Genomic DNA, 13,406 nt, shown 5'->3' with positions numbered 1-13,406 from the left:
GATAATTTTCTTTTCTAAATCAAATTAATTATCCACGCTAGTGCGATTGCCTCGTTATACTTATATTTATTTGAATGTACATAGCGCGTAGCTTCTAGACATAATGTTCCACGAAGTCTAGAGAGAGTATCAGTCGTTCAGCAGTTGTGTCCACTGATTTCCTTTTTTGTTTCAATGTTTGCTGGCGACGGAAAAATATCTAAGCAGTAAATAATTCTTAATTGTTTCCATATTACCTTTTACTTTCACTTTCTTTGACCTTTTAAAAGACAACCTTAACACAACCTTAACAAAGATGAAATTTGAAGATTAAATTGAGTCAACTCTTAATAAGTTTAAGGCTTTCCTTGGCGTGTTAGTGCAAAGTATTATTGAAAGATCTCTTTGATCGCCTAGTTACGCTTGCTAGAAAGCTTTCTAAAGTTTGCACTATATGCTTGAAGTCGTAGTTGCTTCCATCGAGCCAAAGCTCCTGGACTTGCTGGTTAGTTGGTTAAGTGCATCTTTTTTTTTTTGTTAAATTGCTAAAGTGGCGCACTACTTCGGCAGTCATAATGTATTATCTCAAACAATTTTTTTTTTCTTTTTGCGGTTAGGAGAATGTTTACAACCGGCATTACACAGATGGACAGAGGGACATGCATAAATCGGCTCAGGATTTAATTGCTGTTCAAAAATATATATACTTAGGAGGGTCTCTGAAGCTTTCTTCTGAGCGTTGCGACAAGATGAATATATCCCTCAATCTTCGGTGATGGGTATAAAAAAGGTTCATGAACCCGCAATGGAAAATGATTGCATAGGGCCCATTCTGGCTTTGTAATCAGACAGTAGTCATAAAGGAAACAAAATTTGTTTTCGTCATAACGATGTCGCTACCCCACCAAGCAGTTAAATCACGCAAATCAAATATGCGAAGAATATCTTGCGATTTGCGATGTCTTTGTGATGTTGTTCAGACTACGGCTACGTGTCTAGTGTTGTTCCTTTGGTGTTTGTAGAACTCATTTCTGAATAGCCCAAAGTTTTTTTAGGAGGAATGCAGCACAATGCTGTAGCTTTGCATAAGTACACAATAGCAGTGGCACTAAAGGTAAGCGGTTAACAAGGAAAAGTGGTCAGAATCTATATTTGTTTCTTTTTTTCTTTTGCTTTGATGTTTATTGGATTTATTCAGTTCTGAATAGCCCGGGGTCGCTTCTTTTACATATAGAAAGATATAAGCAACTTTTCTTATTTTTTCGCCAAACCTTCCTACATTTCTTTAACTTAACTAAGCCAACGTTGTTGTACGTGTTGTGTTCACAAGAAGGATAGAGGATTTGAAAATTTTCGCACAATCATTTTAATTTAAGTTTCTACAGCATTAGCCCACGCAATTTTGAGTCTTTTAAGTAAGCAACAAATAAACGCCAACTTCTCAACGTTTCTTAAAGCTGGAAGGGTAGAGGGCAAGAAATGTATGTAGGAGCCACCAGATGACCATTCCTAAAGAAAAAATCAGTAAAAATGAATGGCAGCTTATACTGAACTCTAATATGAGAAATATGAGAAAGCTTTTTACTGTTCATCGAATGTTCGAAAATAAAGCTTTTAGGTAAACGGTTGAACAGTTTTTTTCTTCCGTTTAGGTAAAAGCAAGAGATTTTTCGCATGTAAAACTTATAGCTGAATATGTTTTCAATGCAATTACTCTTAACAATGCTAAAGAGAATAATGATTATTTTTGAGAGTAAGAGAAAGAAAGAGAGCGAGTGAAAAAAATTGAAGTTTAGAAAACTGGGATGAAAAGCTTCGCTTTTAAAGGATGCTGAGTTATGAAAATGGACTTTTGCGAAAAATAATTGAAATGATGTCTAATGTATACGATTTTGGTTAAAAGTTTCCTGATGTATTCAGTTAAGCTCCAGCATCCAATTGTCGTGGAGCATAAGGCTTTCCTTTAACGGTCGACCAGTTCACCTTTACTTAGTAGAATCAAGCAGCAAGCAAAACATAACGCTCTACTGAACTGAAACGGTTCGTTCGTTCGTTGTCTTTTAATCGCTAGTAACGGTATTTGTTTTTAAACAATTTGAAAAATACAAAAACTTAACTTAATTAGCATTTGTATCACTCACTCACTATACGTGAGGAATACATGACAAAGAAAAAGACTGCTAATGCATCGAAGAAGAGACAGTAAATGTTAAAGTGTGCTGCAACTGTTGAAGCCTAGAAAAAAGGAAATAAATAAATAAAATAGAAAACAGAAAATAAAAATAAAAAGAAACATCAGGTGGTAATGTTGCTACGGTAAAGCTAAGTCAACTACAGCCTCCGACAGCAACAGCAATAGCAAAAGCATTTCGCAGTGACGGTATCTTAGCGGCAGTAGTTGCAGACACACTTGCAGTTGCATTTCTAGCACTTGAGTTAGTCTCGGAGACGTAACTCAGCTGAATGGTTCGTCGTGTATTCCATAGTCGCGTTATAAGTCGTGTGTTACGGGATTTCTTGCTTCCTTCATAAACTTAACGCGTAAAGATGATAAGATAAATGATTTTTGAAAAAATCTTTGTTTTTGTACGTATTCAATAAGTGAAAGGAAAATGTTTTTTTTTTTTTTTTTTTTTTTTTTTTGTAAATTTCTGGAAAGAGATTTTAGACTTGTTAGCCAAGCTACTCCTAATGGGATGAAATGATTCGTAAGCAAACCAGAAACTTACTTAGAGAGAACTCTGCGTACATTCTCCAGGAAGAATACCTATCGATGTGTTTTGCGGCTATTTGAAAATCGTGGTTTCTTTTACATGTATGTGGCTTTAAGCAATTCAATAAACCCGCAAATGCTTACACCCATACATATTGAGCGATTTTCATATGTATGTTTGCTAGCATTAGCAGGAACAAACATAAGAAGTCATGCAAAATTGTTCATGCATGTGTGTATGTGAGCCTTATGCTTGAATGTCTCCTTTTGCTTCGTAGCACATACACACTTTGCAAGTAATAATGTATAAACACGAGTGCGTGCCCATGTGTGTGCAATGCACATAAGTAAATCCATTAGAAAAACCAACAATTGAGTCGCAAATGCATAAAAAATAAAGTAGAAAAGAAAAAAATAACAAAAATATAAAGAAATAAAATAAAACGAAAAGAGATTTCATGTCTCGTGTGTAAAGAGTGAATAACATAACACGTACATGTATGTGTACCGCAAGAAGCAAAATATGCGTATTTTCAATGCTCCCAGCATTTGACGTTCGAGCGGAAATTAGAGAAAAAAAAAAAAACCATATTTCACAAATGCTTTTCTATGGTAACAACAAAAAATCGTATCTAACGTAAGGGATTTTTCTCGCATCTTTTGGTTCTTTCGATATACTAACAAATGCAGAAATATTTGATACACGCGAACGGCGATCACCTGCATTCATTTGCAACATAGCAAGCGAGCGCAGAATGTCTTGCACACAATCTTGTGCATGAATTGAGTTTTTGTGTAAGTAAACCGAACGAAATGAATTTAGGTTAGTTTTCCTAGTTTTTCATGCTCCAAAGCTTCGTTGTCGCGCATAGACATCCAACCACCCACACCCACGTACGTACTGTCATTATTTAACCAATATCTATTGAATATTTGAGCGAGAGTGCGTAAAGTTGCACAAATGATGATAAGCAACTTGCAATTGACTTAAGTAAATGAATCTGTTTTCTCAGTTATTCGAAAACAAGTATGTTCTCGTACACAATAATAATAACAACAACAACAATGTAAATTGACGTAACACAATTTGAAAACCTCAAACAGGTATACATTACAAGTGTATATCACACATATACAGCCAAAGGCATATGAATAGCTTGCATTTTACTATGAGAATAAGGACACGGGTTTATGCTAAGACACAGCTGCAAAACTTACCTTTTATTTCCAAATGGAGTCTAAATCGCATAAAGGCGACATTCTCGTAAAGAAATTTATAGAAATATTTGTACAAACAATGCCATGATAAGACAAATCATTGGACAAGAATTTAAACGAAAGTATAACAGTTGTGTGTAATGTTGTTTCTTATAGATAACGGGAAATAAGTTATCATCAGTAGGATGTAGCCTAAGAGGAAGAAGGATAGGATGTCGATGCGTTGAATCTTGACTCTGAAGTCAAGTGCAAATAGACAAAATTACTTTCACGAAACAACTGATTGTTTGATCAGCAAGATGTTAAAGCTCTTTTGTAATGGCCTTTATGTACTACCCCTATGAATGAATTCAATGATTAGAAATATGCTTATCTTAGATTTAAAAATAAATATTCCCAAATTCAAAGATAAAGCATCTTACGCTGGTATGCGCCTCGGTTATATGGGCACGTTAATCCTACTGAATCTTCGCAGAAGTATTTTCCGTTTTATGCGTTAAGAAATTAAGGTTTGTGTCCTATAGTCTAAATATAGTTTTCTACATACCGTAACTTAAAAAACGTAGGATGGCCTTAGGCATTAAGTTCATGGTGCCATTGATTCGCTAGTTTTGTTAAATGAAATTTACTTGAATGTTCCTATCCGGCCAAACAGGGATATTTTTAGTCAATTAACCTTAAATTATGAGCTTTTTCACCCACTTGGGAGCCTCTGCGAAAATGTACATAAGGTTTTTACTTAATTTCATTAACGGATACATTAAAACGGCTCATTTTCAATGTATTGTCGACGTCGTAATTTAAACTAAAATTTAAAATATTATTACTGAGCTGCGTCCCGCCAACGTCTTAAGTACTGTTCACGCGGTGCACTCTTAATTGATGCATGTCAATTGTTGAGTGTGTGATTGAACAAGGCGGGTATATGACTTTTTTTTCTACTTACTCTTGTATGTATGCGCACATTTCGTGGTTGTAATAACTCTCTGGCTTTATTTGTAACATGGTTACGCTTTTACGCTTCGGGATTGTATGATTGAGCTGCATCTACCCCATAGCTGAACTCTGTGTATGTAAATAAATATCCGATCTATTATTGCTTTACTGGCACTTATTGCAGCTGGACTTTTTATTTATTTAATATTTTTCCTGTGATTGATTGTTAGCAGACGTCATGGCCACGTTATAGCTTCAAAACTTATCGTTCTTTCTTTATTATTCATTCAGAACTTGGCGCTATATTCTAAATGTCTTACATCTCTCTTTGATTTTGATTTCCCTTTATTCTGAGTTCTTAATAGCATACGCGATCAGTTCTCTTCCATAGGATTTTAACACGTTTCCCATAAGCCATCGAAACGTCACTCTTATTTTTTTACTCATATTGAGGAGTGTGCTATTCATATGTCCTTAGCTGTTTACAAACATATACAACTATTTCTATAGACTTTCCTGCAGTCCTAACAAGATAATGTTTTCGTTGGGGAATATTAAATTAAATAGTTTTATAGTATCTGCTTTGCCTAGCTATGCCGGAAAGAGCATGAAACTGTGTTTTTGTTCTTGTTTTGTTTGCCCTTTCTTTTTACAGTTATTTTGCTTTTGTTGGCTTTTTTTTATTTGCTTCTTTTCTTTTGCAATATTGGACTTGTGTTTTCATTTTTTGTTGAACGTACCAAAACTGTATAGAAGAGTTTTTGGAATGTCACTTGAGGATTAAATAAAAGACTTATGTATGGAGAGTCTCAAGAAAGTCGAACAAGCAAAGATGTGAAGTATTAAAATCTTTGCTTAGTTAACTCAGTTAATAGTGTGCAAAGAAGATTAAGGTTAACCGTAGTTTGCTTGCGAAAAAGATTTATTTGCTTCCTCGTATTTTAAAGGATTTTCTAAAGATTTCTATACCATTTTGTAAATTGTTCTTCATATTAATCGACATCGTAGTTGTTCCAATAAATTCCATGTCGAACTAGACTCGACATTATATTATCCAAAGTGATGTTTCTTTTTTTTTTTCGCTCAATTACTAAATGTGTTTTTTATGCCTTTTTTGCAAATTAATTACGTAATTATAACATTGGACAAGTTGTGTGGCATTTGGCGGGATGGAAAAGTCACTGAAACCCATGAAAGTACTGCAGTCTTTAATTACATTAAACACAGTTTGGAACGGTACTGGAAGGAGAGCGAGAAACCTGCTTATCGCACGATTGCATACTATTATGTAATGTTAGGATTATTTCCATGGAAATATTGTCTAACGCAAGCCCGTACACGAACTGGATAATACAAAGTAAAACCCAGATAACTAGAATTGTTAAGTGAAAGGGTAGTCGGTTTGGAAATTGTAACATTTTTCCCTTGCGTAAGCAGCATGTGCTCTTTTTATATTCTTTATTTATTTTCTCTCTTCAGGCTTCCGATATATTTAACTTTCCTTTATATTTAACCCTCTCCGCCTTTTCCGCATTTTCTCTTAAAAAACATATACAGAAGGACAGAGAACCTCAAGAACTGTAGCCAAAGCGCTGTAGTCTCTGAAAGGTAACGTACACTCGGATTAGGACATCGCTAATTTTTGACGATATATACGAAAAAGTAGAAAAAGTAATAGTAGTTGTGGTAATGAAAGTAATAGTAGTACTAGTCTTTGTTTAAGGAAATAAATGCATTTACATGAACTTTGTCCTTGTCAAGGGTATTAAGAACCTTGCAAAATGTCGCCTAACCCATCTAAAATGTTCTCTCTACTATCTATAGAATGTAAAACCTCTTTCTGAAAAATAGTAACTTCAGCTTCGTACACCCATCGAAGCGAAATTTTGTATGTAAGCCGTACTTCTTTTACAACCAACCTCGACACATGGCAAAGAAAAGAAGAAAATAAACTCTTTTCGTTGTCAGCTTAATATTTCGAAGTCATGAAATTTATAGAAAGTTCAAATCAAATATTTCGTAGTTTTCTTCCTTAAAATTGATTGAATTAAAAAAAAAAATTAAATAAATAAATGTTAAGAGGGTTTCCTTTGAAGGAAATTTTCAAATATTTCCGTTCATCCCTTTTTTTTTTCATTCTTTATATTCTGCACTGCTTGCGGTACAGCGTATATTAAGTTTGTGCGGATGTGTATGGCTTCCGAAAGGGCTTAAGGCCTTTTATTACACCAATCTATTTCTGAACCGATTTAGGTAAATGCGTCCATCCGTCATTTTGATATCTGTCCATGTATTTTTTGTGTTTAATCTATAGGTCGCAATTTTTGAGTTATTTTGGTGCGTGTTGGTCCGGAAACGAACCTTATTGAAAATTGATATGCTATTTCGTCCATTACCCGTAAAAAGCTTTAGTTTAGAAAAATCGGAATATGAAAAAATACTGCGGTTTACAAAATTTCTCAAAAAAAAAAAAAAAGAATTGTTACGTAAGTGTATCGCAGCATAATAAATTTGATTTAAATGGACTGATATTTGGGACATCCTTCTACGTAACTAATGTTGATAATCCATACCGAACTATAACAGTAATTTCAATTAGAAATCAAGTTCAGGAAATTTGGTGGCCGTAGATCTCTTTGTTTGGTCTCACTTTTTATAAAAGGTCTGATAATAAGTGAGACAATGCAACAATAAAATATAACAACAAACTGAAGGTGAATTACAATAAGATATTCAAACAGCAGGTTAATCATATGAAATTTGAATCATGTCCGTTGATTTTCGAAATATTAATTATCTTTAGTTCTGTAAATTTTTTTAAAAACGAAATTAGAAGAAATTTTTGGTTTTTTTTTTTATTCTTAAAAGTGATTCTTTGCAAATTAGGAAAAAGAACCTCATTAAGTATAGCATACGACCAGAAAAGTATAGCATACGACCAAATGACATAACTATTAAATTACAATTATTAATACAGTGAATAAATTGAAATACATGTACAATTCTCTCAATTCTAAACACTCTCGGTGAAGCCATAAAAACCGGCAGCAAAACGACAAGAGGGATATGTTCCCATATTTTATGTAAGTCGAAGAAAATACTTTTGGTTTTTCTATTTTGTTTTTCAATCTTTTTTGAAAAGTGTTTTTGAAAAATTTTTATTTTTCAATACTTTCAGGCGTGGTTTTCTCAATATCGCAGAAATCTGTTCTATAAGTTAAAACAGTTTTTTTAATAATAAAATTAAGAAAATGAATAAAAACATTTCTTTTTATTATTTGAAAGAAATCATTATTTTAAAGTTAGAAAATCGTGAGAGATTACTGTTTTAATTTTTGGTTATTTACAGAGATATCTTACAATCGTTACTCACTATAATTGGTATTTTAATAATAGTTAACGGTAATCTTGCCGTGTTTCGTTTTTATGACAAATCATGCCACGATGTGAATCTCAGTCACTTGAAAGTCCTGGGCGCGCCTTGTGGATTCCGATATCGAGAGTCAGCTCGATTGCAGCTCGAAATGAAGAAACTTTCCTACAAAGAAAGAAGCATATTTTATTTATGTCTTCTGCAAGTCCGTAATTCATAGCTATTCGGTTCGCCCAAAAGCGTTTATTCTCAATTAGTGCTTTTGTTTAAAGTTTTTTATATAGCTAACCCGTTAACGTATCTTTTGAAAATCCGTTATGAGATAATCAAAAAATTTAAGTCAAAAATTGGAAAGTGACTGAAAGACGGCGCTTGGGCATATTAGGGTTAAAAGAGGCCTTAGCGATTGTTAGTTCGTTTTCTTTTTGATTGTTTTGGGTTTGTGTAGACTGACTTCAGGGCGCATTGAACCGATTTTCAAATACGACTTCAAAAGTTCGATATGAAGAACATGAAGTGAAAAAAGTTCTGCCTTCATTTTTGCGATTCTGCTTGTTTTAGCAAATGAAAGGAATGCTGAAGGATGGTGACATTACAAAATGTATAGCGCGTTAGAGCTGGTCCTCCTTAATGAATATAAACTAACAACGACGAAGTGAACATTCTCTCTCTCTCTCTCTCGCACTCGCTCTCTGCCTTCCTTTCCAAATTCTGTAAAGAAGAAAATCCCAAAGACTTTCTAAGGTTTATTTAATTTTCTTTTCAAATTTTTCAAAAGAGCAAAATATAAATTTCTAAGAAATATTTCGACGAAAGATTTCATTATTATTTTTCAATTCAAAATTTCTTATAAATCTAGAAAGCTTCAGGACAAATAAAAAAAAAAAAAAAAAAAAAAAAAGTAAATGACAAAAACGTTGAAACTGCTTTCAATATCTTATTAAAGATGTAAACAAACGTAAGAGGATTTTGAAATTATTATTTACTCATATTAAGCCTTTAATGCGCTTTTAAATTGTTATTAAAATATTAAGTATTTTTCATTAGTTTTTTTATTGGTATTGAAGTGAATATAAAAATATGCACATACATATACATCCGCTGACATGTGTGCACACTTTATTTATATTAACTGTAAAATAAAAAGATTACATTACATTCAGAATTCAGCCACGCGCAGAGCGATTCAATTGAATGCATAGCGACTATGCTTTAAATGAAAAGGAAAATGCTGGAAAAATATCGAAGTTAATAGCGAAAGAGCAGAAGAGACCTTAACCTTTGAAGTTAAATATTTTTATTAAAAATTAATTCAAAGCCCAAATGAAAACACAGTGCGCCACGGTTCATCTTTAGATACCCTACACCAATCCGCTTAATACCGCTATTCATATAATGATTTTACGAGATAGAGCAATGTATGGAAGCTGATCCAAAAAGTAGTACGAGCCGAGCTATTTTCGATAGCGTTCAAATTTGATCATAAGTATACAAAACGAACATATGGACAGACAAGATTAGATTTAGAAAGTGATTCTGAGTCGACAGATACAATAAAAGGTGGAACTATCTCAAGTATTTCGGGGTGTTGCATACATCCGCACAAGCTTGCCAGACTTGCACCGCATTTGGTGTAGAGTACAACAATGCAGAAATTCGAAAACTCTCATAATATGATACAAAGAAAAAAACCGTAAATTTGTCAAAAGAATTCGTAAGCATTCCAAGTTTTTTGAAATTGTTCAAATCTTTCATTTACAAATCAATGAAGACATTCTGGGAAGAATTACGATCTTCTTCCTTAATATTTTCATTTATAAGCTAAATATGTCGATGGGAAGATAATCACGCGAACATGACTAAACCGTCTTCTATCAGGTTTATGTATTATTTGGGAGGTTTCCTCCAATCGATTGATTAACTAGGCGAAGAGATGGATGAAACTTAACAGTCTCAGCATCTTTTGGTCATCATGCATATTTTTATTTTTGAAAATCTGGCGTTGGGGATTTTTGAGAATAGACGCGTCATTAGTGAAAATTAAAAATACTTTTTCTAGGACCTAGGTGAAGACCATTTGATTCCTTCAAATACAAAGGCAGCGTGCGTTCAAGCCAATCATGGATCTAACGCGCGGAAAAAACGAATTCAATTAACATAATAAATATTAATAAAAAAAACCTTTGTTTTTCAAAGCAGCAAAGTGGAGAAAAAAAAAATAGAATGATATTAATAATAGTACGCATACGCTCCGATAACCTTTGTCACATAATAAAAGTTAATTGTAAATAATTATAAAATAATTATAATAAATTAATCACATAATGCATAAATAACGTGAATTTAAATTCTACATAAATAGGACAACAACAACAACAACAATAACAACAACAGCAACACATCTATTAACGGAAATTATAACTGAAAGTTTACATAATCAAAAAAGAAAAAATCGAAAAAGCTGCAAATTGTGTTGGACTAAATTTACAATAACGACTAGAGTAGTAAACAAAAAACGCCATTCAAAACATATACATAAATATGCAAGAATAAATCAATAATAAGCTCAAGAGTCGTTAATAAAATATTTATGAAAAATTGCGTGTTTGTGGTGGCTTCGCCGTAGAAGAGTGCAAAAAAAAAAAAGGAAAAATTTGCTACACTTGTTTTTGTTTCGATTTGGTTTTTTTTTTTTTTTTTTGTTTTGTTTTTTATTTGAATTCTTTAAAAAATAATAATAACACGGAATTAATCATTCGTCTGGAAATATCGATAAGTGAAATAAATACAAAGAGCGTAAAACCGCAAATTTTATAGACACACAGTGATAAAAAAAGCAAAGAAAGGAAATTATAAAAATATTTATACATATATATATATTTTATAAAACAAAGGTCATCAATAGCAGTTAAAAGAAAGGATTTGCAAAATTTGATATAACGGTATTTAGTTACAGGGATAACAAACACTGCTTTGTCGACTTAATTAAAAAATGAAGCGTTAAGAGAAAAAAGAGCACATCAGCAGTGCAAATAAGTTATAAAAAAGAAAAAAAAAAGAAAGGAAAGAAATCGAAAAAGAGGAGAAAGAAAAAAAGATAAATTAAACACAAAGCCATCAAATTAATCAAGCGATTGCGTGTTCAAATCATACTTTTTGTGTGATTGTAGCCACCACTCCTGTAGACTCCTTTGTGCGGCATTCTTAATTACGCTCGATTGTTTTAATAGCTGACATTTTCACAAAAGTTAGATAAAACTTACAATTCCTTGCTGCGTTCTCTGCTTCGTGTACTAAGATACCTTTCAATTGTGTATCACTTGAACGAAGTCGGTCGTTGTTGTTCCACCTCGAGTTAAACTACAATGAAATGAACATAAAATGTCGCACATAGCAACAGGTTTGTATTATGTTATTCTATTTCTATCTGCCTTGTGCACTACAAAAACGATCCCCTTTGCCACGTATGCAAAGCATACATAAAAGGTTATTTTCTATTTTCTATGCTTAAATGTGTTTTTCTTACGCTTCACACACATACACACTTTGACTTTGCAAAATGTAAAGTGTAGCATGTAGAAATATGCCCCAAACTGTAACTAAATTTTTCTTCTTTTTTTTTTTTTTTTTTTTTTGTTTTGTCTACAGAGAATATTAGAATCTGTCTGGTTACCTGCCAAACTTGCAATTACGGCTTGAAAACTTTGTCTAGGAGGACAACTTTCTTCAAATAGAGTTTAAAAATCAGATAAACTGAATCAATAGTTCGCTTTTAATTTTCTAAACTTCGACTAGTTTTTGTTTTTTCTTAGTTTATGACTTTTAAGCTCTCAAGTTTTTTGTTGTTACGTTATATAAAAAGAAGTTGCATACGAGAATAAAACAAAGCATATATAATTTTTTTAGTCTGAACAATCATTTAGCAGGTAAGGTCATAGAGTAACTATTACAAAACTAAATCATAATACAGCCGTGAACATATAACCAGCACACACTCCGCCATGAGAACAAGCGTGAAGATTCACTAACAGATACGTTAAGTTGCATAGAAAGAAATAAAAGAAAGAAGAAAAGAAGAAAAGAAAGAAAATTCATACAGTAAAGGCATGATAGGTAGATCTCTGCTCATATCTCTGGCATAAAGTTTTGACTGATAGAAATTGAGATAAATTATAATAATAATCAAAAATTAGTTATATTTTCCTATCACTTTACTTTTCATTCAGTGTTTCTTGTTTTATTCAAAATCGTGTGTAAGGGTTCCCCTCCGTTTCGGTTTGGAATATCAAACTTCTTCTTCCTTACCTTTCTAAGGTTTATCGCTATTTTTAAACATTATTTGCCACATTTTTACTTTGACAAGATCACATTAATATAGAATGGGACCAAAATTGAATTTTCGTTTATTGTCGATCGACAGTTTGAAATCCTTTTTCACCACTTTAGGTCGTTAGTGGGCATAAAAAGCCAATTTAGAGACACTAGGTCGACGGTTGTCTTTTTGCTTATCTAAATACAGCGACCCCGTCATTATGCCGTCTACGTTGAAATCGATCTTTTTGCCCGAGAAAACATCCCAGACCATCAACATTGTCCCTATCACCATTCCATAATTTTTATTGCTTTACACTATGGGTTTGTGTTTCTGCAAGATGCAAAGTTATGATATTATCTCGTCTAACTCTATTAATTTTGTTTTTGAAATAATATGTTTTCGTAGTAACGTAATATGGTGTCTGGTGAATGGCAAATACTATAAGCAATTTTTCTAACCATCCGCCAAAAGAGCTTTGCATCCTTTATGCACCTTGTTTCCGCCCTAGGCATACCTACGAAAAACTCTTCGTTAACTCTTTGACCGATTTTCGGAGAAAAAAATTTTTGCTTTCAATAAAAAATATATATTTTTTTTAAGCCCTTATATATGGGCTCCGCAAATATAATTTTTTTTCCATTTCAAAAAAATTGTGATATATGTGCGTCCTTTTGAGCTGCTATCCTTGAGTCCTATAGCCTTTGCGATTAATGGTTTCGGCAATGAATGGATTAGTTTTTGCCGTTTAACATCGGACGGAAGATGCGCACTGCTCATCTGACTCTCGGGAGAATGCTTTCTTACCTGACTGCCTGCGTGCGGGCCTGCGGGAGTATTCGTTGCGGCTGTGATAGGCGTCGACGTAAACCATT

The 13,406-nt window shown here is 33.1% G+C and overlaps 1 protein-coding gene across 7 annotated transcripts in view; it reads left to right on the top strand.

Moving 5' to 3' along the window:
* The first annotated feature begins 1,912 nt into the window (after window positions 1-1,912).
* Window positions 1,913-13,406, top strand: part of LOC119633906 — a 271,992-nt gene continuing 260,498 nt past the window's right edge. For 5 of the 7 annotated variants that reach the window (XM_038027725.1, XM_038027727.1, XM_038027723.1 and 2 more), the window contains exon 1: window positions 10,909-11,619. The gene's annotated coding sequence lies outside the window, so the exon portion shown is untranslated. Of the gene's footprint in view, window positions 3,488-10,908; window positions 11,620-13,406 lie in introns of those variants that run through there. The other 2 variants (XM_038027721.1, XM_038027722.1) reach the window with 2 other exon arrangements.

This window comes from Glossina fuscipes, unplaced genomic scaffold (genome assembly GCF_014805625.2).
Source record: "Glossina fuscipes isolate IAEA_lab_2018 unplaced genomic scaffold, Yale_Gfus_2 2, whole genome shotgun sequence".
Classification (NCBI taxonomy): Eukaryota; Metazoa; Arthropoda; class Insecta; order Diptera; family Glossinidae; genus Glossina; species Glossina fuscipes.
The sequence above is the reverse complement of the archived record's forward strand: the minus strand, read 5'-3'. Positions and strand labels throughout refer to the sequence as shown.